The sequence below is a fragment of the Narcine bancroftii genome, chromosome 12 (genome assembly GCF_036971445.1).
Source record: "Narcine bancroftii isolate sNarBan1 chromosome 12, sNarBan1.hap1, whole genome shotgun sequence".
Lineage (NCBI taxonomy): Eukaryota > Metazoa > Chordata > Chondrichthyes > Torpediniformes > Narcinidae > Narcine > Narcine bancroftii.
In genome coordinates this window covers 58495004-58520045 of record NC_091480.1, presented here as the reverse complement: position 1 = coordinate 58520045, position 25042 = coordinate 58495004, and the positions used below count along the sequence as shown (strand labels likewise).

The 25042-nt window shown below is 54.7% G+C and overlaps 1 pseudogene; it reads right to left on the bottom strand.

The window, feature by feature from the left end:
• Positions 1 to 2164: 2164 nt before the first annotated feature.
• LOC138746631 (integrin beta-7-like) overlaps positions 2165 to 25042 on the bottom strand; it is a 35739-nt pseudogene continuing 12861 nt past the window's right edge.

Here is a 25042-nt window from a genome sequence, read left to right as displayed (position 1 = left end):
AACTGTTCAAAAATCCATCTTTCTGTGACTTAAGTACATTTAATGGGGCATCCCCCACTCAGGCTGAGAATCCCACTGATTCCTCACTCTCTGGGAGAAGCAGATCTCCATCCTGAATCCACTCCCAGAGAATCCCACTGATTCTCCACTCTCTGGGAGAGCAGATCCTCCTCATCTCCGTCCTGAATCTACTCCCAGAGAATCCCACTGATTTCCCCACTCTGGGAGAAGCAGAGCCTCCTCATCTCCATTCTGAATGTATTCCCCAAATCTGGAGGCTCTGTCCCCTCGTTCAATTCTCACATCCCCATGGAAACAATCTCCCTGCTTCTATTTGATCTGTGTCTCTGTAAGACACCCTCATCCTTGTAAACCCCATTGAGTACAGTCCCAGGTGATTCGATCTCTCCCCACAGGCTCACCCCTCATCTCTGGACCAACCTGGTGAGCCCCCTCTGCACCACCTCCACAGCCAGTCTATCCTTCCTCCAGAGAGGAGACCAGAACCTCCACTTAGTATTCCATGTGCAGCCTCACTAAGACATAGTTGAACAGAACCTCCCTGCCCTGAAATCCCATCCCTCCAGCAATGAAGGCCATCATCCCATTTCCCATCCTAATGACCTGTGATTAGTTGTCCCAAGTCCCTCTGCATGGCAGCATGTTGTAATCTTTCACTTATTACTTTTCCTTCCAAATTGGCTAACTTGCATTTACTGTAATTGGCTGGACCCTTGCTTCACTCAACCTGTCTGTACTACTCTGCAGACACTGTGCATGACCTGCTTTTCCACTCAACTTCGTGTCACCACCAAACTTGGCTGCACTGCATTTGATCCTCTCTTCCAAATCCTTAATGTACATTGCAAACAGTTGTGGGCCCAACACCGACTCTTGCACACTCCACTCACCAATGGTTGCCAACCAGACAAGATCATAGGGCACAGGAGCAGAAATAGGCTATTCAGCCCATTGAGTCTGCTCCACCATTCAATCGAGCTGACCCATTTGCTCACTGCCCGGCCTCCCCATAACCTTTGAAACCCTGGCTAATCAAGAACCTATCAATCTCTGCCTTCAATACACCCAATAACCTGGCCTCCACAACTGCCTGTGTAAGCAAATTACACCCTCTGGCTGAAGAAATTCTCCTGCTCAAAGTGGACACCCATTTATTTCAACACTGCCTTCTTTTGCTTTACCAATCCTCTATTCATGCCCACACACCACCCCCAACTCCATGAATCCTGATCTTGTGCAGAAGTCTTTAATAAGCCCCCTGTCAAAGACTGTTATCCTCCATCCACTTCACTCGTTACATCCTCAAAAAACACCAGTAAATTAAACATCCTGGTAAATTTTTCCAGTTTGGGGATCAGAACTGCACAATACTTCAAGTGTAGTCTCCCCAACATCCTGGATAGTTGTATGGGACATCGCTGCTCCTGGACTCACTGCCCTGACCCTTGTAGGCAAGTGTGGCATCCCCTGGGTCACCACTTTCTGCACACAATGCAACCGTACTCAGTTTCTCCCTGACTCTCAGAGGCCTTCTATGACCTTGCACCTAGGTCAGTGGTGTGAGGGAACACAGCTCATTTGCCTGGGTGGAGTTAGTTCATGCACCCCACATCTGCCACAGTATTCTTCCCCATTGGGTATGAGGGGTCACTAACTTGCCTGGGTGAGTGCGGTTCCAACCATTCTCGAGGAGTAAACACCGTTCAGCACACTCCAATACTCCAATAGACCCTCATGAACCCATCTTATGAATTGGTTAACCCTGTGCATACTGATCTTGTACTGGTTACATCCCTACCACACAGGTATAATACGTGCAGACTCCACTCTGCTGCATGTACTTGCAGGCATATGCATCTCACATTTATAGGTCACCTCTTACCCATTTCACACATTTATAGGTCAGCCCTCCCCACAATCGCGTGTTCGAAGATGTTTCCATATGCTTTGTGGTTGAGGCTGACTGACAGAGCTGAGTTCTGTGACGCGGTTAGAGACGTGTGGGATGTGCTTTCTGGGTCCATTGTGTGCTCACTGGGCTTTATGGACATTGGATGTGCTGGAGTCACAAGAGCTCCTGGTAACTGTGTTGGGGCAAGGTGGCCCCCTGTGCAGAGTTACAACAGCCCAGAGTATAGCAGGGTGAAGAATACATCAGTTTATTGATGTAACACCACACAAATGTCTATCTCATTCACTGCACAGTCCAATGAAGTGAGAGGAATAAATAAGAACAGCCCTTCCAGTATCAACAGTTCAAAGTAGCAGACAACAGTGCAGAAACTCATTGTCCTATCACACATGCCTGGGTGGGAAATCGAGTGATGCTCCATCCACGCTGCCCCATCACACACTCCCAGGGTCAGACACAGAGTGAAGCTCCCTCCCCACTGTCCCATCACACACTCCTGGCGTCAGACACAGAGTGAAGCTCCCTCCACACTGTCGCATCACACTCCCAGGGTCAGACACAGAATGAAGCACCCTTGACAATGTCCCATCACACAGAGTGAAGCTCCCTCCACACCATTCCATCACACCCTCCCAGGGTCAGACACCCCGTCCCATCACACTGCTGGGGTCAGACACAGTGAAGCTTCCTCTCCACCTTCCCATCACACATTCTTGGGGTCATTGTGAGGCATAAACAGTGGAGGTTGTCAGATCCTAGGGTGATGGGATCAAAAACAAGAGGGTCAGGTTTTAGGGGAGGGGAAGGAGATTTAAAGGGGACCCAAGGGGTAACTTCACACAGAGAGTGGTTGGTATCTGGAACCAATGGCCAGAGGAGGGGGTGGAATCAGATACAGTCACTGGGTTTAATGAGCATTTAGTCGGACTTTTGAACAGGCAAGGAGGAGAGGGTCCTGACGTGGGAATGCGGGGTCAGTGTCGACAGGGATAAGGGTCTGTTCCTGTGGTCTACCCTTTCCTTCCTGTCCCCTGCCTTGTGTCTCCCCATGCAGTGACAGTCTGGATCTTCCCAAGATGACAATTCAAACCTGACGTTGCAATAGATTTAAACCGTGTTTTTTACTTTTGCAGCCTTTGCTTCTGCAAGGCTGAGAACCTGCTTGTTTTTTAGAATCAGCAGACATCAGCTAAATTCCACCAAGGGGCCAGAGATGCAGTTATCTGACAAAAAAGACATCTGTGTACCAAGAACATTTAATCTTCCTGCTTGTTTTGGACACAGTCTTTCAGGCAGAGACCTAACTTTGATCCAAAATAAACCATTGTATTCAAAGTGATAAGCTGAAAATTATGTTATTCGATAGAAGCCTCGGCATGCTAGCTTGCTTGCTTATCTTTCTTTTTGAGCTGGGAATAGGTGCTTGGGTAAGCAGTTTTGGGTAATATAAGCCATGGTCCCGTTGCTGAAGTTTGAGACTCTCCAAGAGGTGGCAACATCTCTCAGCAAGAAGAACTTCTTGAGTCCAGCCAACGTCCCGGTCAGGGGAGGTGGAGAAGCTGCTACTGGTGCCCCAACAACCTATTATAAGTGTGCGGTCGTTGCCTTGCTTCGGCAGTTGGGACCAGTCCAGTCCAAGTATAATTGGGAAGGGCTTGCATATTATAGTTTGATATCAGCTTTAGAATTTGTAATAAAGATTTGGATAAACTGAAGTGCTCTCGGTGTGTGTGTCTATTTTCTTTCGGTAGCTCAAACACTGTAACCAATCTAAAATGAACAAAGTGAGAGGTACAAGTTTACCAAGGACAGACGTCCTGCAGAGAATCTGATCCCAGGGTTTTGCTTCAGGCCTAGAATAAAATTGGCTCTGCTTCCAGGGAGACTCAGATTTCCGGCATAGTCCAGGGCACAAGGGTCTGGTCGAAGTCAAGGGTCAGGTCTAGGGCAGGAGGGTCTCATCTCATTGATGGTCAAGTCCAGGACAGGAGGGTCTGGTCTAGTCAGGAATGTATTGCGGGTTGATGGTGGTGGTGACTGCACTCTGGAACAAGGGGTTCAACAGCTGTGGGAGGACGGAAGGAGAGAGTGAGAGGGTACAGCCCCTGAATCCTACAAACCCTCCAAGCCCCTGATCCTTACCATGACTTCCACCAAACATCTGAAAACACCTCTCCCCACCATGTCCACCACCATCCCAATCTCTGTAACCACCCCATTCTCCCCGCACTTCCACCCTCTCCTGGTCCTTGCACCCCTCCTGTTTCTATAATCACCCCCGGTCCCCACACCCATCCCTGTCTCTATAACCTCCTCCTGTTCCCATACCCCTCACTTTCTCTGTAACCCCTTCTGGTCCCCGACAGCCCTACCTGTCTCTGTAAACCACCATTCGGTCCCCTATAGCCCTCCTGTCTCTGTAACACGCTTTGGTCCCCTACACCCCACCCTGTCACTGGAACCCACTATGGTCCCCATACACCTCCCTGTCTCTGTAACCACACCGTCACCTACACCCCTCCCTGCTTCTAGAACCTCCTGCGGTCCAGACACCCCTCCTTGTCTCTGTAACCTCGGCGGTCCCCACACCACTCCCTTTCTCTGTAACCCCCTCCATTTCCTACACCCCACCCTGTCTCTTTAACCCCCCCCCCCCGGTCCCCAACACCCCTCCCTTTCTCTGTAACACCCTCCAGTCCCCTAAAACCCTCCGTTTCAATAACCTCCTCCAGTCCCCACACCCCTCCCTGTTTCTATAACCCCCCCTCTGGTCCACACAACCCTCACTGTCTCTGTAACCCCCTCCATTCCCCGACACCACACCCAGTCATTGTAACCCCCCCCACCGTACCCTAATCCCCTCCCTATTTCTATAACCCCCCCCCCCACTGTCCCCTGCACCCCTCCCTGTCTCTAAGCACATCTGGTCCCCAATACCCCTCCCTGTCTCTGGAACCCCTCCATTTCCTACACACCTCCCTGTCTCTGGCACCTCCTCCAGTCCGCTACACCCCTCCCTTTCACTGTAACGCCCCTCCTGTCCCCTAAAGGCCTCTGTTTCGATAACCCCCACAGGTCCCGTACGCCTCTCCATGTCTCTAACCTCCACCGGTTGCCTTCACCCTTCCCTATTCAGATAACCTCCTCCGGTACCCACACCCCTCCCTGTTTCTATAAACCCCTCTGGTCCCCACACCCCTCCCTCTCTCTGTAACCCCCTAAAACCCACCCTGTCACTGTAATCCACTCTGGTCCTGACACCCCTTCCTGTCTCTGTAACCCTCCTATCCCGTACACCCCTCCGTGTTTCTATAATGCCCTCCGGTCCCCTGCACCCCTTCTTGACTCTGTAACCCCCTCCGGACCCCAAACCGCTCCCTGATTCTATATACTCCTACAGTCCCCACACCCCTCCCTGTCTCTGTAGCCCCTCCATTCCCTACAATCCTCCCTGTCTCTTTACCCTCTCTGGTCCCCAACACACCTCCCTGTCTCTGTAAACTCTTCCGATCCAAACACCCCTCCCAGTCTCTGTAAACCCCTCCAGTCCTAACACCACTACCTGCTTCCGTAACCCCCTTTGGTCACCAACTCCCCTCCCTGTCTCTGAAAACACTGCCGATCAGAACACCCCTCCCTGTCTCTGTAATCTCCTCCAGACCTCTACAGACCTCCCTGTCTCTGTAACCCCTTCAGTTCCCAACACCCGTCCCTGACTGAAACCTCGTCCAGTCCCCTCCATTCCTCCCTGTCTCTGTAAACCCCTCCAGTCACCTACACCCCTCCCTGTCTCTGCAATCCCTCTGTTCCCTACACCCCTCCCTGTCTATTTAAACTCTCTGGTCCCCAACACCCCTCAATGTTTCTGAAACCACTTCCGATCACAACACCCCTCCCTGTCTCTGTAATCTCCTCCGGATCCCTACACACCTCCATGTCTCTGTAACCCCTTCAGTTCCCAACACCCCTCCCTGACTCTGAAACCTCGTCCAGTCCCCTCCATTCCTCCCTGTCACTGTAACCCCCTCCAGTCACCTACACCCCTCCCTGTCACTGTAATCCCTCTGTTCCCTACACCCCTCCCTTTCTCTTTAACCTCTCGGGTCCCCAACACCCCTCCCTGTCTCTATAAACCCTTCCATTCCCAACACCCCTTCCTGTCTCTGTAACCTCCTCCGGTCACCTACACCCCTCCTTATCACCGTAACCCCTTCCGTTCCCAACACCCCTCCCTGTTACTGTAACCTCCTCCAGACCCTGACACCCCTCACTGTCTCTTTAACCCCTTCAATTCCCAGCACCCCTCCCTGTCTCTGAAACCTCCTCCAGTCTTCTCCATTCCTCCCAGTCTCTGTTACACCCTCCAGACCCCGACACCCCTCCCTGTCTCTGTAACCCCTCCATTCCCTATAACCGTCCCTGTCTCTTTATCCCCTCTGGTCCCCAACACCCCTCCCTGTCTCTGTAATCTCCTCCGGTTCCTACACCCCTCCGTGTCTCTGAAATCTCCTCCTGTCCCCACACCTCTCCGGTCCCCACACCCTTTCCTCTCTCAGTAATCCCCTCCAGTCCCCTACGCCTGTCTCTATAACCACCTTGAATCCCAACACCCCTCCCTGTCTCTGTAACCCCTTCATTCCCTACACCCCTCCCTGTCTCTGTAACACCACCCTGTCACTGGAACCCATTCCGGTCCCTACACACCAACCCTGTCTCTGTAAGCCCCTCTGATCCCTTATGTCCCACCCTGTATCTGTAACCTCCTCCAGTCCCAAACACAACTCCCTGTTTCTAAAACCTCCTCCGGCCCCCACACCCCTCCCTGTCTCTGTAATCTCTTCTAGTCCCCTACATCCCTCACTGTCTCTGTAATGTCTTACGGTCCCCTACACCCCTCCCTGTCTCTGTAACCCCTCCATTCCCTACACCCCTCCCTGCTTCCGTAACCGCCTCTGGTCCCCTACACCCCTCCCTGTTTCTGTAACGCCCTCCGTTTCCTACACCCCTCCCTGTCTCTTTAATAACTCTGGGTCCCAACACCCCACCCTGTCTCTGAAACCCCTTACGTTCCCAACACTCCTCCCTGTCTCTGTAACCTCCTCTGGACCCCTACACCACTCCCTGTCTCTGTAACCCCTTCCGTTCCCAACACATCTCCCTGTCTCTGTAACCTCCTTTAGACCCCTACACCCCTCCCTATCTCTGTAACCCCTTCAGTTCCCAACACCACTTCATGTCTCTGTAACAGCTCCGTTCCCTACACCCCTCCCTGTCTCTGTAACCCCTTCAGTTCCGAACACCCCTACCTGTCTCTGAAACCTCCTCCGGTCCCCTCCATCCCTACCTGTCTCTGTAACCTCCTCCAGTCCCCAACACCCCTCCCTATCTCCGTAACCCCATGTGTTCCCCACACACCTCCCTGTTTCTGTAACCCCACTCTGGGCCCCTGCACCCCTCCCTGTCTCTATAACCACTACATTCCCTACAACCATCCCTGTCTCTTTATCCTCTCTGGTCCCCAACACCCCTCCCTGTCTCTGTAAGCTCTTCTGTTTCAAACACCCCTTCCAGTCTCTGTCATCCCCTCCAGTCCCCTACAACACTCCCTGTCTCTGTAACCCCTCCGTTTCCTACACCTCTCCCTCTCTCTGTAACCCCTTCTGTTCCAAACATCCCTCCCTGTCTATGTAAACTCCTCCGGTCCGCTACATCCCTCCCTGTTTCTGTAACCCCCTCCGGTTACTACACCCCTCCGTATCTCTGAATCCTCCTGCAGTCTCCACACTCCACCGATCCCCACACCCTTCCATATCTCTGTAACCCCATCTGTTCCCAAACACCCCTCCCTGTTTCTGTAAGCCCACTCTGGACCCCTACAAACTTCCCTGTCTCTGTAAATCCCTTCGTTCCCAACACCCTCCCTATCTCTGTAAACCCCTCCACTCCCAACACCGCTACCTGCTTCCATAACCCCCTCTGGTCCCCAAAACCCCTCCCTGTCTCTGAAACCACTTCCGATCCCAACACCCCTCCCTGTCTCTGTAATCTCCTCCGATCCCCTACACCCCTCCCTGTTTCTGTAACCCCTTCCGTTCCCAACACCCCTCCCTGACTCTGAAACCTCGTCCAGTCCCCTCCATTCCTCCCTGTCTCTGTAAACACCTCCAGTCTCCTACACCCCTCCCTGTCTCTCTAACCCCTTCAGTTCCCAACACCACTTCATGTCTCTGTAACAGCTCTGTTCCCTACACCCCTCCCTGTCTCTGTAACCCCTTCAGTTCCAAACACCCCTACCTGTCTCTGAAACCTCCTCCGGTCCCCTCCATCCCTACCTGTCTCTGTAACCTCCTCCGGTCCGCAACACCCCTCCCTATCTCCGTAACCCCATCTGTTCCCCACACCCCTCCCTGTTTCTGTAACCCCACTCTGGGCCCCTACACCCCTCCCTGTCTCTGTAACCCCTACATTCCCTACAACCCTCCCTGTCTCTTTATCCTCTCTGGCCCCCAACACCCCTCCCTGTCTCTGTAAGCTCTTCTGTTTCAAACACCCCTTCCAGTCTCTGTCATCCCCTCCAGTCCCCTACAACACTCCCTATATCTGTAACCCCTCCGTTTCCTACACCTCTCCCTCTCTCTGTAACCCCTTCTGTTCCCAACATCCCTCCCTGTCTATGTAAACTCCTCCGGTCCGCTACATCCCTCCCTGTTTCTGTAACCCCCTCCGGTGACTACACCCCTCCGTATCTCTGAATCCTCCTGCAGTCTCCACACTCCACCGGTCCCCACACCCTTCCATATCTCTGTAACCCCATCTGTTCCCAAACACCCCTCCCTGTTTCTGTAAGCCCACTCTGGACCCCTACAAACTTCCCTGTCTCTGTAAATCCCTCCGTTCCCAACACCCTCCCTATCTCTGTAAACCCCTCCACTCCCAACACCGCTACCTGCTTCCATAACCCCCTCTGGTCCCCAAAACCCCTCCCTGTCTCTGAAACCACTTCCGATCCCAACACCCTCCCTATCTCTGTAAACCCCTCCATTCCCAACACCTCTACCTGCTTCCGTAACCCCCTTTGGTCCCCAACACCCCTCCCTGTTTCTGTAACCCCTTCCGTTCCCAACACCCCTCCCTGACTCTGAAACCTCGTCCAGTCCCCTCCATTCCTCCCTGTCTCTGTAAACCCCTCCAGTCACCTACACCCCTCCCTGTCTCTCTAACCCCTTCAGTTCCCAACACCACTTCATGTCTCTGTAACAGCTCTGTTCCCTACACCCCTCCCTGTCTCTGTAACCCCTTCAGTTCCAAACACCCCTACCTGTCTCTGAAACCTCCTCCGGTCCCCTCCATCCCTACCTGTCTCTGTAACCTCCTCCGGTCCGCAACACCCCTCCCTATCTCCGTAACCCCATCTGTTCCCCACACCCCTCCCTGTTTCTGTAACCCCACTCTGGGCCCCTACACCCCTCCCTGTCTCTGTAACCCCTACATTCCCTACAACCCTCCCTGTCTCTTTATCCTCTCTGGCCCCCAACACCCCTCCCTGTCTCTGTAAGCTCTTCTGTTTCAAACACCCCTTCCAGTCTCTGTCATCCCCTCCAGTCCCCTACAACACTCCCTGTCTCTGTAACCCCTCCGTTTCCTACACCTCTCCCTCTCTCTGTAACCCCTTCTGTTCCAAACATCCCTCCCTGTCTATGTAAACTCCTCCGGTCCGCTACATCCCTCCCTGTTTCTGTAACCCCCTCCGGTTACTACACCCCTCCGTATCTCTGAATCCTCCTGCAGTCTCCACACTCCACCGATCCCCACACCCTTCCATATCTCTGTAACCCCATCTGTTCCCAAACACCCCTCCCTGTTTCTGTAAGCCCACTCTGGACCCCTACAAACTTCCCTGTCTCTGTAAATCCCTCCGTTCCCAACACCCTCCCTTTCTCTGTAAACCCCTCCACTCCCAACACCGCTACCTGCTTCCATAACCCCCTCTGGTCCCCAAAACCCCTCCCTGTCTCTGAAACCACTTCCGATCCCAACACCCCTCCCTGTCTCTGTAATCTCCTCCGATCCCCTACACCCCTCCCTGTTTCTGTAACCCCTTCCGTTCCCAACACCCCTCCCTGACTCTGAAACCTCGTCCAGTCCCCTCCATTCCTCCCTGTCTCTGTAAACCCCTCCAGTCTCCTACACCCCTCCCTGTCTCTCTAACCCCTTCAGTTCCCAACACCACTTCATGTCTCTGTAACAGCTCTGTTCCCTACACCCCTCCCTGTCTCTGTAACCCCTTCAGTTCCAAACACCCCTACCTGTCTCTGAAACCTCCTCCGGTCCCCTCCATCCCTACCTGTCTCTGTAACCTCCTCCGGTCCGCAACACCCCTCCCTATCTCCGTAACCCCATCTGTTCCCCACACCCCTCCCTGTTTCTGTAACCCCACTCTGGGCCCCTACACCCCTCCCTGTCTCTGTAACCCCTACATTCCCTACAACCCTCCCTGTCTCTTTATCCTCTCTGGCCCCCAACACCCCTCCCTGTCTCTGTAAGCTCTTCTGTTTCAAACACCCCTTCCAGTCTCTGTCATCCCCTCCAGTCCCCTACAACACTCCCTGTCTCTGTAACCCCTCCGTTTCCTACACCTCTCCCTGTCTCTGTAACCCCTTCTGTTCCCAACATCCCTCCCTGTCTATGTAAACTCCTCCGGTCCGCTACATCCCTCCCTGTCTCTGTAACCCCCTCCAGTTACTACACCCCTCCGTATCTCTGAATCCTCCTACAGTCTCCACACTCCTCCGGTCCCCACACCCTTCCATATCTCTGTAACCCCTTCTGTTCCCAAACACCCCTCCCTGTTTCTGTAAGCCCACTCTGGACCCCTACAAACTTCCCTGTATCTCTAAATCCCTCTGTTCCCTACACCCTCCCTATCTCTGTAAACCCCTCCATTCCCAACACCGCTACCTGCTTCCGTAACCCCCTCTGGTCCACAACACCCCTCCCTGTCTCTGAAACCACTTCCAATTCCAACACCCCTCCCTGTCTCTGTAATCTCCTCCGGTCCCCTACACCCCTCCCTGTTTCTGTAGCCCCTTCCGTTCCCAACACCCCTCCCTGACTCTGAAACCTCGTCCAGTCCCCTCCATTCCTCCCTGTCTCTGTAAACCCCTCCAGTCACCTACATCCCTCCCTGTCTCTGTAATCCCTCTGTTCCCTACACCACTCCCTGTCTCTTTAACCTCTCTGGTCCCCAACACCCCTCCCTGTCTCTGTAAGCTCTTCTGTTTCAAACACCCCTTCCTGTTTCTGTAACCTCCTCCGGTCTCCCACACCCCTCCCTGTCTTTGTAACCCCTACATTCCCTACAACCCTCCCTGTCTCTTTATCCTCTCTTGTCCCCAACACCCCTCCCTGTCTCTGTAAGCTCTTCCGTTCCAAACACCCCTCCCAGTCTCTGTAGGCCCCTCCAGACCCCTACAACACTCCCTGTCTCTGTAAGCCCTCCGTTTCCTACACCTCTCCCTGTCTCTGTAACCCCTTCTGTTCCCAACGTCCCTCCCTGTCTCTGTAAACTCCTCCGGTCTCCCACACCTCTCCCTGTCTCTGTAATCTCTTCCGTTCCCCTACATCCCTCCCTATCTCTGTAATTCCTCTGTTCCCTACACACCTCCCTTGTCTCTTTAACCTCTCGGATCCCCAACACACCTCCCTGTCTCTGTAAATTCTTCTGTTCCCAACACCCCCTCCTGTCTCTGTAAACCCCTCCAGTACCCTACACCCCTCCCTGTCTCTGTAACCTCCTCCGGACCCCTACACCCCTCCTTGTTTCTGTCACCCCTTCAGTTCCCTACACCCCTGCCTGTCTCTGAAACCTTCTCCAGTCCCTTCCATTCCTCCCTGACTCTGTAACCCCCTCCAGTCACCTACACCACTCCTTGTCTCTGTAACCCCTCTGTACTCTACACCCCTCCCTGTCTCTTTATCCTCTGGTCCCCAACACCCCTCCCTGTCTCTGTAACCCCTTCCGTTCCCAACACACCTCCCTGTTTCTGTAATCCCCCTCTGGTCCCCTACACCCCTCCCTCTCTCTCTCTTCCTCCTCCGGTCCACAACACACCTCTCTGCCTCTGCAAACGCCTCCATTCCCAACAACCCGCCCTATTTCACCCCCCCCCCCCCCCCCCTGTCTCTGGAAACCTCTCCGATCACCTATGCCCCTCACTGTCTCTGTAACTTCCTCCAGTCCACAACACACCTCCCTGTTTCTATAACCACCTCCGGTCCCCGACACCCCTCTCTGTCTCTGTAACTCCTCCATTCCCTATACATCCTTTCCTGTTTCTGTAACTCCATCTGGAGCCCTACACCCCTCCCTGTCTCTGAAACAACTTCCGTTCCCAACACCCCTCCCGGTCTCTGTAACCTCTTCTGGAACACAACACCCCTCCATGTCTGTAAACCATGTCTCTGTAAACTCCTCCGGTCCCCACACCCGTCCCTGTCTCTATAATCCCCTCAGGTCCCCTACACCCCTCCATGTCTCTATAACCTCCTCAAATCCCTGCACCCCTCTCCCCTCCCTGTCCCTGTAACCTCATCCGATCTCTAACACCCCTCCCTGTTTCTATAACCTCCTGCGTTCCCCACACCCCTACCTGTCTCAGTAACCCCTCCATTCCCTACACCTCTTCCTGTCTCTGTAACACCCTTTGGTCTCCTACATACAACCCTGTCACTGGAACCCAAACCCTGTCTCTGTAAGCCCCTCCGATCCCCTATGCCCCTCCCTGTATCTGTAACCTCCTCCAGTCCTCAACACACCTCCCTATTTCTATAACCTCCTCCGGTCCCCGACACCCCTCTCTGTCTCTGTAACCCCTGCATTCCCTATACACACTTTCCTGTTTCTGTCACCCGATCTGGACCCCTACACCACTCCCTGTCTGTTTAACCTCTTTGGTCCCCTACACCCCTCCTTGTCCCTGTAACCTACTCCAGTCGCCTTCACCCTTCCCTGTCTCTGTAACACCCTCCAGTCCCCTACACTCATCCCAGTCTCTGTAACCGCTCCATTCCCTGCACCCCTCCCTGTCTCTTTAACCACTCTGGTCCCCAACACCCCTCCCTGTCCATGTAAACCTTTCCGTTCCCAACATCCCTCCATGTCTCTGTAAACTCCTCCGGTCCCCTACATCCCTCCCTGTCTCTATAACCCCCTCCTGTTCCTACACACCTCCGTGTCTCTGAAACCTCCTCAAGTCCCCACAACCCAACAGTTCTCACACCGTCCCTGTCTCTATAATCCCCTCAGGTCCCCTACACCCCTCCATGTCTCTATAACCTCCTCCGTTCCCTACACCCCTCCCTGTCTCTGTAACACCCTTTGGTCCCCTACACACAACCCTGTCAGTGGAACCCATTCCGCTCCCTACACCCAAACCCTGTCTCTGTAAGCCCCTCTGATCCCCTATGCCCCTCCCTGTATCTGTAACCTCCTCCAGTCCTCAACAGACCTCCCTGTTTCTATAACCTCCTCCGGTCCCCGACACCCCTCCTGTCTCTGTAACCCCTCCATTCCCTATACACACTTTCCTGTTTCTGTAACCCCATCTGGACCCCTACACCCCTCCCTGTCTCTTTAACCTCTTTGGTCCCCAACACCCCTCCCTGTCTCTATAACCTCCTCCAGTCGCCTTCACCCTTCCCTGTTTCTATAACACCCTCCGGTCACCACACCCCACCCTGTCTCTATAATCTCTTCCGGTCGCTCACACCCCTCCCTGTCTCTTTATCCTCTCTGGTCCCCAACACCCTTCCTGTCTCTGTAATCTCTTCCGGTCCCCTACACCCATCCCTCTCTCTGTAACCCCTTCCGTTCCCAATACCCCTCCCTGTCTCTGTAACCTCCTCCGGACCCCTACACCGCTCCCTGTTTCTGTCACCTCTTCAGTTCCCTACACCCCTGCCTGTCTCTGAAACCTTCTCTAGTCCCCTCCATTCCTCCCTGTCTCTGTAACCCCTCCAGTTCCCAACACCCCTCCCTGTCTATGTAAACTCCTCCGGTCCGCTACATCCCTCCCTGTCTCTGTAACCCCCTCCAGTTACTACACCCCTCCGTATCTCTGAATCCTCCTGCAATCTCCACACTCCTCCGGTCCCCACACCCTTCCATATCTCTGTAACCCCTTCTGTTCCCAAACACCCCTCCCTGTTTCTGTAAGCCCACTCTGGACCCCTACAAACTTCCCTGTCTCTGTAAATCCCTCCGTTCCCTACACCCTCCCTATCTCTGTAAACCCCTCCATTCCCAACACCTCTACCTGCTTCCGTAACCCCCTCTGGTCCCCAACACCCCTCCCTGTTTCTGTAACCCCTTCCGTCCCCAACACCCCTCCCTGACTCTGAAACCTCGTCCAGTCCCCTCCATTCCTCCCTGTCTCTGTAAACCCCTCCAGTCACCTACATCCCTCCCTGTCTCTGTAATCCCTCTGTTCCCTACACCACTCCCTGTCTCTTTAACCTCTCGGGTCCCCAACACCCCTCCCTGTCTCTGTAAACCCTTCTGTTCCCAACACCCCCTCCTGTTTCTGTAACCTCCTCCGGTCTCCCACACCCCTCCCTGTCTCTGTAACCCCTACATTCCCTACAACCCTCCCTGTCTCTTTATCCTCTCTGGTCCCCAACACCCCTCCCTGTCTCTGTAAGCTCTTCCGTTCCAAACACCCCTCCCAGTCTCTGTAGGCCCCTCCAGTCCCCTACAACACTCCCTGTCTCTGTAAGCCCTCTGTTTCCTACACCTCTCCCTGTCTCTGTAACCCCTCCGTTCCCTACACCCGTCCCTTGTCTCTTTAACCTCTCGGATCCCCAACACCCCTCCCTGTCTCTGTAAATTCTTCTGTTCCCAACACCCCCTCCTGTTTCTGTAACCTCCTCCAGTCCCCACACCCCTCCCTGTCTCTGTAATCTCTTCCGGTCTCCCACACCCCTCCTTGTCTCTGTAAACCCCTCCAGTACCCTACACCCCTCCCTGTCTCTGTAACCTCCTCCGGACCCCTACACCCCTCCCTGTTTCTGTCACCCCTTCAGTTCCCTACACCCCTGCCTGTCTCCGAAACCTTCTCCAGTCCCTTCCATTCCTCCCTGACTCTGTAACCCCCTCCAGTCACCTACACCACTCCTTGTCTCTGTAACCACTCTGTTCCCTACACCCCTCCCTGTCTCTTTATCCTCTGGTACCCAACACCCCTCCCTGTCTCTGTAACCTCATCCGTTCCCAACACACCTCCCTGTTTCTGTAATCCCCCTCTGGTCCCCTACACCCCTCCCACTCTCTCTCTTCCTCCTCCGGTCCACAACACACCTCTCTGCCTCTGCAAACGCCTCCATTCCCAACAACCCGCCCTATTTCTGTAACACCCAAAGGTGTCCAACACCCCTACCTGTCTCTGTAAGCCCCTCCGATCACCTATGCGCCTCCCTGTCTCTGTAACTTCCTCTAGTCCACAACACACCTCCCTGTTTCTATAACCACCTCCGGTCCCCGACACCCCTTTCTGTCTCTGTAACCCCTCCATTCCCTATACATCCTTTCCTGTTTCTGTAACTCCATCTGGACCCCTACACCCCTCCCTGTCTCTGAAACAACTTCCGTTCCCAACACCCCTCCCTGTCTCTATAACCTCCTCCAGTCGCCTTCATCCCTCCTGTCTCTGTTACCCCTCAATTCCCTATACACACTTTCCTGTTTCTGTAACCCCATCTGGACCCCTACACCCCCCCCTGTCTCTTTAACCTCTTTGGTCCCCTACACCCCTCCCTGTCTCTATAATCTCTTCCGGTCCCCTACAACCCTCCCTGTCTATGTAACCTCCTCCAGTCGCCTTCACCCTTCCCTGTTTCTATAACACCCTCCGCTCCCCACACTCCTCCCTATCTCTGTAACCCCTTCAGTTCCCAACACGCCTCCCTGACTCTGAAAGCTCCTCCTGTCCCCTCCATTCCACCCAGTCTCTGTAACCACGTCCAGTCATCTACACCCCTCCTTGTGTCTGTAATCCCTCTGTTCCCTACACCCCTCCCTGTCTCTTTAACCTCACGGGTCCCCAACAGCCTTCCCTGTCTCTGTAAACCATTCCGTTCCCAACACCCCTTCCTGTCTCTGTAACCTCCTCCGGACCCCACACCCCTCCCTGTCCCTGTCACCTCTCTGGTCCCCCACACCCCTCCCTGTCTCTGTAACCCCTCCTTCCCGATACACACTTCCCTGTTTCTGTAACCCCCTCTGGTCCCCTATACCCCTCCCTGTCTCTGTAACCTCCTCCAGACCCCGACACCCCTCCCTGTCTCTGTAACCCCTTCAATTCCCAACACCCCTCCCTCTCTCTGAAACCTCCTCCAGACCCCTCCATTCCTCCCTGTCTCTGTAACACACTCCAGTCCCCTCTACGCCTCCCTGTCTCTGTAACCCCTCCATTCCCAACACCCCTCCCTGTCTCTTTAACCTCTCTGGTCCCCAACACCCTTCCTGTCTCTGTAATCTCTTCCGGTCCCCTACATCCCACCCTGTCTCTGTAATCTCTTCTGGTCCCCTACACCCCTCCATGTCTCTATAACCTCCTCAAATCCCTGCACCCCTCTCCCCTCCCTGTCCCTGTAACCTCATCCGATCTCTAACACCCCTCCCTGTTTCTATAACCTCCTGCGTTCCCCACACCCCTCCCTGTCTCAGTAACCCCTCCATTCCCTACACCTCTTCCTGTCTCTGTAACACCCTTTGGTCTCCTACATACAACCCTGTCACTGGAACCCAAACCCTGTCTCTGTAAGCCCCTCCGATCCCCTATGCCCCTCCCTGTATCTGTAACCTCCTCCAGTCCTCAACACACCTCCCTATTTCTATAACCTCCTCCGGTCCCCGACACCCCTCTCTGTCTCTGTAACCCCTGCATTCCCTATACACACTTTCCTGTTTCTGTCACCCGATCTGGACCCCTACACCACTCCCTGTCTGTTTAACCTCTTTGGTCCCCTACACCCCTCCTTGTCTCTGTAACCTACTCCAGTCGCCTTCACCCTTCCCTGTCTCTGTAACACCCTCCAGTCCCCTACACTCATCCCAGTCTCTGTAACCGCTCCATTCCCTGCACCCCTCCCTGTCTCTTTAACCACTCTGGTCCCCAACACCCCTCCCTGTCCATGTAAACCTTTCCGTTCCCAACACCCCTCCATGTCTCGGTAAACTCCTCCGGTCCCCTACATCCCTCCCTGTCTCTGTAACACCCTTTGGTCCCCTACACACAACCCTGTCAGTGGAACCCATTCCGCTCCCTACACCCAAACCCTGTCTCTGTAAGCCCCTCTGATCCCCTATGCCCCTCCCTGTATCTGTAACCTCCTCCAGTCCTCAACAGACCTCCCTGTTTCTATAACCTCCTCCGGTCCCCGACACCCCTCCTGTCTCTGTAACCCCTCCATTCCCTATACACACTTTCCTGTTTCTGTAACCCCATCTGGACCCCTACACCCCTCCCTGTCTCTTTAACCTCTTTGGTCCCCTACACCCCTCCCTGTCTCTATAACCTCCTCCAGTCGCCTTCACCCTTCCCTGTTTCTATAACACCCTCCGGTCACCACACCCCACCCTGTCTCTATAATCTCTTCCGGTCGCTCACACCCCTCCCTGTCTCTTTATCCTCTCTGGTCCCCAACACCCTTCCTGTCTCTGTAATCTCTTCCGGTCCCCTACACCCATCCCTCTCTCTGTAACCCCTTCCGTTCCCAATACCCCTCCCTGTCTCTGTAACCTCCTCCGGACCCCTACACCGCTCCCTGTTTCTGTCACCTCTTCAGTTCCCTACACCCCTGCCTGTCTCTGAAACCTTCTCTAGTCCCCTCCATTCCTCCCTGTCTCTGTAACCCCTCCAGTCACCTACACCCCTGCCAGTCTGTGTAACCCCCTCCATTCCACTACACCACTCCCTGTCTCTGTAACCCTTCCATTCCCGACACCTCTCCCTGTCTCTGTAACCCCTTCAGTTCCCAACACCCCTCCCTGTCTATGTAAACTCCTCCGGTCCGCTACATCCCTCCCTGTCTCTGTAACCCCCTCCAGTTACTACACCCCTCCGTATCTCTGAATCCTCCTGCAATCTCCACACTCCTCCGGTCCCCACACCCTTCCATATCTCTGTAACCCCTTCTGTTCCCAAACACCCCTCCCTGTTTCTGTAAGCCCACTCTGGACCCCTACAAACTTCCCTGTCTCTGTAAATCCCTCCGTTCCCTACACCCTCCATATCTCTGTAAACCTCTCCATTCCCAACACCTCTACCTGCTTCTGTAACCCCCTCTGGTCCCCAACACCCCTCCCTGTCTCTGAAACCACTTCCGATCCCAACACCCCTCCCTGTCTCTGTAATCTCCTCTGGTCCCCAACACCCCTCCCTGTTTCTGTAACCCCTTCTGTCCCCAACACCCCTCCCTGACTCTGAAACCTCGTCCAGTCCCCTCCATTCCTCCCTGTCTCTGTAAACCCCTCCAGTCACCTACATCCCTCCCTGTCTCTGTAATCCCTCTGTTCCCTACACCACTCCCTGTCTCTTTAACCTCTCGGGTCCCCAACACCCCTCCCTGTCTCTGTAAACCCTTCTGTTCCCAACACCCCCTCCTGTTTCTGTAACCTCCTCCGGTCTCCCACACCCCTCCCTGTCTCTGTAACCCCTACATTCCCTACAACCCTCCCTGTCTCTTTATCCTCTCTGGTCCCCAACACCCCTCCCTGTCTCTGTAAGCTCTTCCGTTCCAAACACCCCTCCCAGTCTCTGTAGGCCCCTCCAGTGCCCTACAACACTCCCTGTCTCTGTAAGCCCTCCGTTTCCTACACCTCTCCCTGTCTCTGTAATCTCTTCCGTTCCCCTACATCCCTCCCTGTCTCTGTAACCCCTCCGTTCCCTACACCCCTCCCTTGTCTCTTTAACCTCTCGGATCCCCAACACCCCTCCCTGTCTCTGTAAATTCTTCTGTTCCCAACACCCCCTCCTGTTTCTGTAACCTCCTCCAGTCCCCACACCCCTCCCTGTCTCTGTAATCTCTTCCGGTCTCCCACACCCCTCCTTGTCTCTGTAAACCCCTCCAGTACCCTACACCCCTCCCTGTCTCTGTAACCTCCTCCGGACCCCTACACCCCTCCCTGTTTCTGTCTCCCCTTCAGTTCCCTACACCCCTGCCTGTCTCCGAAACCTTCTCCAGTCCCTTCCATTCCTCCCTGACTCTGTAACCCCCTCCAGTCACCTACACCACTCCTTGTCTCTGTAACCACTCTGTTCCCTACACCCCTCCCTGTCTCTTTATCCTCTGGTACCCAACACCCCTCCCTGTCTCTGTAACCTCATCCGTTCCCAACACACCTCCCTGTTTCTGTAATCCCCCTCTGGTCCCCTACACCCCTCCCACTCTCTCTCTTCCTCCACCGGTCCACAACACACCTCTCTGCCTCTGCAAACGCCTCCATTCCCAACAACCCGCCCTATTTCTGTAACACCCAAAGGTGTCCAACACCCCTACCTGTCTCTGTAAGCCCCTCCGATCACCTATGCGCCTCCCTGTCTCTGTAACTTCCTCTAGTCCACAACACACCTCCCTGTTTCTATAACCACCTCCGGTCCCTGACACCCCTTTCTGTCTCTGTAACCCCTCCATTCCCTATACATCCTTTCCTGTTTCTGTAACTCCATCTGGACCCCTACACCCCTCCCTGTCTCTGAAACAACTTCCGTTCCCAACACCCCTCCCTGTCTCTATAACCTCCTCCAGTCGCCTTCACCCCTCCTGTCTCTGTTACCCCTCAATTCCCTATACACACTTTCCTGTTTCTGTAACCCCATCTGGACCCCTACACCCCTCCCTGTCTCTTTAACCTCTTTGGTCCCCTACACCCCTCCCTGTCTCTATAATCTCTTCCGGTCCCCTACAACCCTCCCTGTCTATGTAACCTCCTCCAGTCGCCTTCACCCTTCCCTGTTTCTATAACACCCTCCGCTCCCCACACTCCTCCCTATCTCTGTAACCCCTTCAGTTCCCAACACGCCTCCCTGACTCTGAAAGCTCCTCCTGTCCCCTCCATTCCACCCAGTCTCTGTAACCACGTCCAGTCATCTACACCCCTCCTTGTGTCTGTAATCCCTCTGTTCCCTACACCCCTCCCTGTCTCTTTAACCTCACGGGTCCCCAACAGCCTTCCCTGTCTCTGTAAACCATTCCGTTCCCAACACCCCTTCCTGTCTCTGTAACCTCCTCCGGACCCCACACCCCTCCCTGTCCCTGTCACCTCTCTGGTCCCCCACACCCCTCCCTGTCTCTGTAACCCCTCCTTCCCGATACACACTTCCCTGTTTCTGTAACCCCCTCTGGTCCCCTATACCCCTCCCTGTCTCTGTAACGACCTCCATTTCCTGCACCCCTCCCTGTCTCTGAAAACTCTTGCGTTCCCAACACCCCTCCCTGTCTCTGTAACCTCCTCCAGACCCCGACACCCCTCCCTGTCTCTGTAACCCCTTCAATTCCCAACACCCCTCCCTCTCTCTGAAACCTCCTCCAGACCCCTCCATTCCTCCCTGTCTCTGTAACACACTCCAGTCCCCTCTACGCCTCCCTGTCTCTGTAACCCCTCCATTCCCAACACCCCTCCCTGTCTCTTTAACCTCTCTGGTCCCCAACACCCTTCCTGTCTCTGTAATCTCTTCCGGTCCCCTACATCCCACCCTGTCTCTGTAACCCCTTCAGTTCCCAACACCCTGCCCGTCTCTGAAACCTCCTCCAGTCTCCTCCATTCCTACCTGTCTCTGTAATCCCTCTGTTCCCTTCACCCCACCCTGTCTCTGTAACGACCTCCATTTCCTACACCCCTCCCTGTCTCGTTATCTCTCTGGTCCCTTACACCCCTCCCTGTCTCTGTAACCCCTCCTTCCCGATACACACTTCCCTGTTTCTGTAACCCCCTCTGGTCCCCTATACCCCTCCCTGTCTCTGTAACGACCTCCATTTCCTGCACCCCTCCCTGTCTCTGAAAACTCTTGCGTTCCCAACACCCCTCCCTGTCTCTGTAACCTCCTCCAGACCCCGACACCCCTCCCTGTCTCTGTAACCCCTTCAATTCCCAACACCCCTCCCTCTCTCTGAAACCTCCTCCAGACCCCTCCATTCCTCCCTGTCTCTGTAACACACTCCAGTCCCCTCTACGCCTCCCTGTCTCTGTAACCCCTCCATTCCCAACACCCCTCCCTGTCTCTTTAACCTCTCTGGTCCCCAACACCCTTCCTGTCTCTGTAATCTCTTCCGGTCCCCTACATCCCACCCTGTCTCTGTAACCCCTTCAGTTCCCAACACCCCTGCCCGTCTCTGAAACCTCCTCCAGTCTCCTCCATTCCTACCTGTCTCTGTAATCCCTCTGTTCCCTTCACCCCTCCGTGTCTCTTTATCCTCTCTGGTCCCAAACACTCCTCCCTGTCTCTGTAACCTCCTCCAGTCCCCTACACCCCTCCCTATCTCCGTAACCCCTTGCGCACCCAACACACCTTGTTTCTGTAACCCCCCTCTGGTCCCCTACACCCCTCCCTGTCTCTGTAACCTCCTCCGGTCCCCTATACCCCTCTCTGGCTCTGTAACTCCTCCATTCCCTACCCTCCCTATTTCTGTAACACCCTCTGGTCTCCTACACCCCTCCCTATCTCTGTAACCCCTTCCGTTCCCAACACCCCTCCATGTCCCTGTAAACTCCTCCGGTCCCCTCCATCCCTCCCTGTCTCTGTAACCCCCTCCAGTTCCTACACCCCTCCCTGTCTCTGTAACCCCTCCATTCCCTACACCCCTCCCTGTCTCTTTAACCTCTCTTGTCCCCAGCACCCCTTCCTGTCTCTGTAATCTCTTCCGGTCCTCTACATCCCACCCTGTCTCTGTAACCACTTCCGGTCCCCTACACCCATCCCTGTCTCTGTAAACCCTTCAGTCCCAACACTCCTCCCTGTCACTATAACCTCCTACGGACCCCTACACCCTTCCCTGTCTCTGTAACCCCTTCAGTTCCCAACACCCCTGCCTGTCTCTGTAACCTCCTCAAGTCCCCAACACACCTCCCTGTTTCTAAAACATCCTCCGGTCCCCTACACCCCTCTCAGTTCCTGTCACCCCTCCATTCCCTATACACACTTTCCTGCTTCTGTAACCCCCTCTTGTCTCCTACACCCCTTCCTGTCTCTGTAAACCCCTCCAATTCCTACATCCCTCCCTGTCTCTTTAACCTCTCTGGTCCCTGACACCCCTCCCTGTCTCTGAATCCCCTTCCACTCCCAATACCCCTCCATGTCTTTCTAACCTCCTCCAGACCCCTACATCCCTCCCTGTCTCTGTAACCTCTTTCGGTCCCCTACAACCCTCCCTGTCTATGTAACCTCCTCCAGTCGCCTTCACCCTTCCCTGTTTCTATAACCCCTTCAGTTCCCAACACGCCTCCCTGACTCAGAAACCTCCTCCAGTCCCCTCCATTCCTCCCTGTCTCTGTAACCACGTCCAGTCATCTACACCCCTCCTTGTCTCTGTAATCCCTCTGTTCCCTACACCCCTCCCTGTCTCTTTAACCTCACGGGTCCCCAACAGCCCTCCCTGTCTCTGTAAACCATTCCGTTCCCAACACCCCTTCCTGTCTCTGTAACCTCCTCCGGACCCCACACCCCTCCCTGTCCCTGTCATCTCTCTGGTCCCCCACACCCCTCCCTGTCTCTGTAACCACCTCCGGTCCCCAACACCCCTCCCTGTCTCTGAATCCCCTTCCGTTCCCAACACCCCTCCATGTCTTTGTAACCTCCTCCAGACCCCAACACCCCTCTCTGTTTCTGTAAACCCCCTCTGGTCCCCAAAACTCCTCCCTGTCTCTGTAACCCCCTCCGTTCCCTGCACCGCTCCCTCTGTCTTCAACCTCTCTGGTCCCCTCCATCCCTCTCTGTCTCTTTAACACCTTCAATTTCCAACACCCCTCCGTGTTTCTGTAAACTCCTCCGGTCCCCAACATCCCTCCCTGTTTCTGTAACCTCTTTCGGTCCCCTACAACCCTCCCTGTCTATGTAACCTCCTCCAGTCGCCTTCACCCTTCCCTGTTTCTATAACACCCTCCGCTCCCCACACCCCTCCCTGTCTCTGTCACCCCTTCAGTTCCCAACACGCCTCCCTGACTCTGAAACCTCCTCCAGTCCCCTCCATTCCTCCCTGTCTCTGTAACCACGTCCAGTCATCTACACCCCTCCTTGTCTCTGTAATCCCTCTGTTCCCTACACCCCTCCCTGTCTCTTTAACCTCACGGGTCCCCAACAGCCCTCCCTGTCTCTGTAAACCATTCCATTCCCAACACCCCTTCCTGTCTCTGTAATCTCTTCCGGTCCCCTACATCCCACCCTGTCTCTGTAACCTCTTCCGGTCCCCTACATCCCTCCCTGTCTCTGTAACCTCTTCCGGTCCCCTACACCCATCCCTGTCTCTGTAACCCCTTCAGTTCCCAACACCCCTACCTGTCTCTGAAACCTCCTCCAGTCTCCTCCATTCCTCCCTGTCTCTGTAACCCCCTTCAGTCACCTACACCCCTCCCTGTCTCTGTAATCCCTCTGTTCCCTTCACCCCTCCGTGTCTCTTTATCCTCTCTGGTCCCCAACACTCCTCCCTGTCTCTGTAACCTCCTCCAGTCCACTACACCCCTCCCTGTCTCTGTAACGACCTCCATTTCCTACACCCCTCCCTGTCTCGTTATCTCTCTGGTCCCCTACACCCCTCCCTGTCTCTGAAAACTCTTCCGTTCCCAACACCCCTGCCTGTCTCTGTAACCTCCTCCAGACCCCGACACCCCTCCCTGTCTCTGTAACCCCTTCAATTCCCAACACCCCTCTCTGTCTCTGAAACCTCCATTCCTCCCTGTCTCTGTAACACCCTCCAGTCCCCTATACGCCTCCCTGTCTCTGTAACCCCTCCATTCCTTACACCCCTCCCTGTCTCTTTAACCTCTCTGGTCCCCAATACCCCTTCCTGTCTCTGTAATCTCTTCCGGTCCCCCACAAGCCTCCCTGTGTCTGTAATCTCCTCCGGTCCCCACACCCCTCCCTGTCTCTGTAACCACCTCCGGTCCCCAACACCCCTCCCTGTCTCTGTAACCCCTCCTTCCCGATACACCCTTCCCTGTTTCTGTAACCCCCTCTGGTCCCCTCCACCCCACCCTGTCTCTGTAACGACCTCCATTTCCTACACCCCTCCCTGTCTCGTTATCTCTCTGGTCCCTTACACCCCTCCCTGTCTCTGAAAACTCTTCCGTTCCCAACACCCCTCCCTGTCTCTGTAACCTCCTCCAGACCCCGACACCCCTCCCTGTCTCTGTAACACCCTCCAGTCCCCTATACGCCTCCCTGTCTCTGTAACCCCTCCATTCCCTACACCCCTCCCTGTCTCTTTAACCTCTCTTGTCCCCAACACCCCACCCTGTCTCTGTAACCTCTTCCGGTCCCCTACATCCCTCCCTGTCTCTGTAACCACTTCCGGTCCCCTACACCCATCCCTGTCTCTGTAAACCCTTCAGTTCCCAACACTCCTCCCTGTCACTATAACCTCCTACGGACCCCTACACCCCTCCCTGTCTCTTTTACCCCTTCAGTTCCCAACACGCCTGGCTTTCTCTGAAACCTCCTCCAGTCCCCTCCATTCCTCCCTGTCTCTGTAACCCCCTTCAGTCACCTACACCCCTCCCTGTCTCTGTAATCCCTCTGTTCCCTTCACCCCTCCGTGTTTCTTTATCCTCTCTGGTCCCCAACACTCCTCCCTGTCTCTGTAACCTCCTCCGGTCCCCTACACCCCTCCCTATCTCCATAACCCCTTCCGTTCCCAACACACCTCCCTGTTTCTGTATCCCCCCTCTGGTCCCCTACACCCCTCCCTGTCTCTGTAACCTCCTCCGGTCCCCTATACCCCTCTCTGGCTCTGTAACTCCTCCATTCCCTACCCTCCTCCCTATTTCTGTAACACCCCTCCCTATCTCTGTAACCCCTTCCGTTCCCAACACCCCTCCGTGTCCCTGTAAACTCCTCCGGT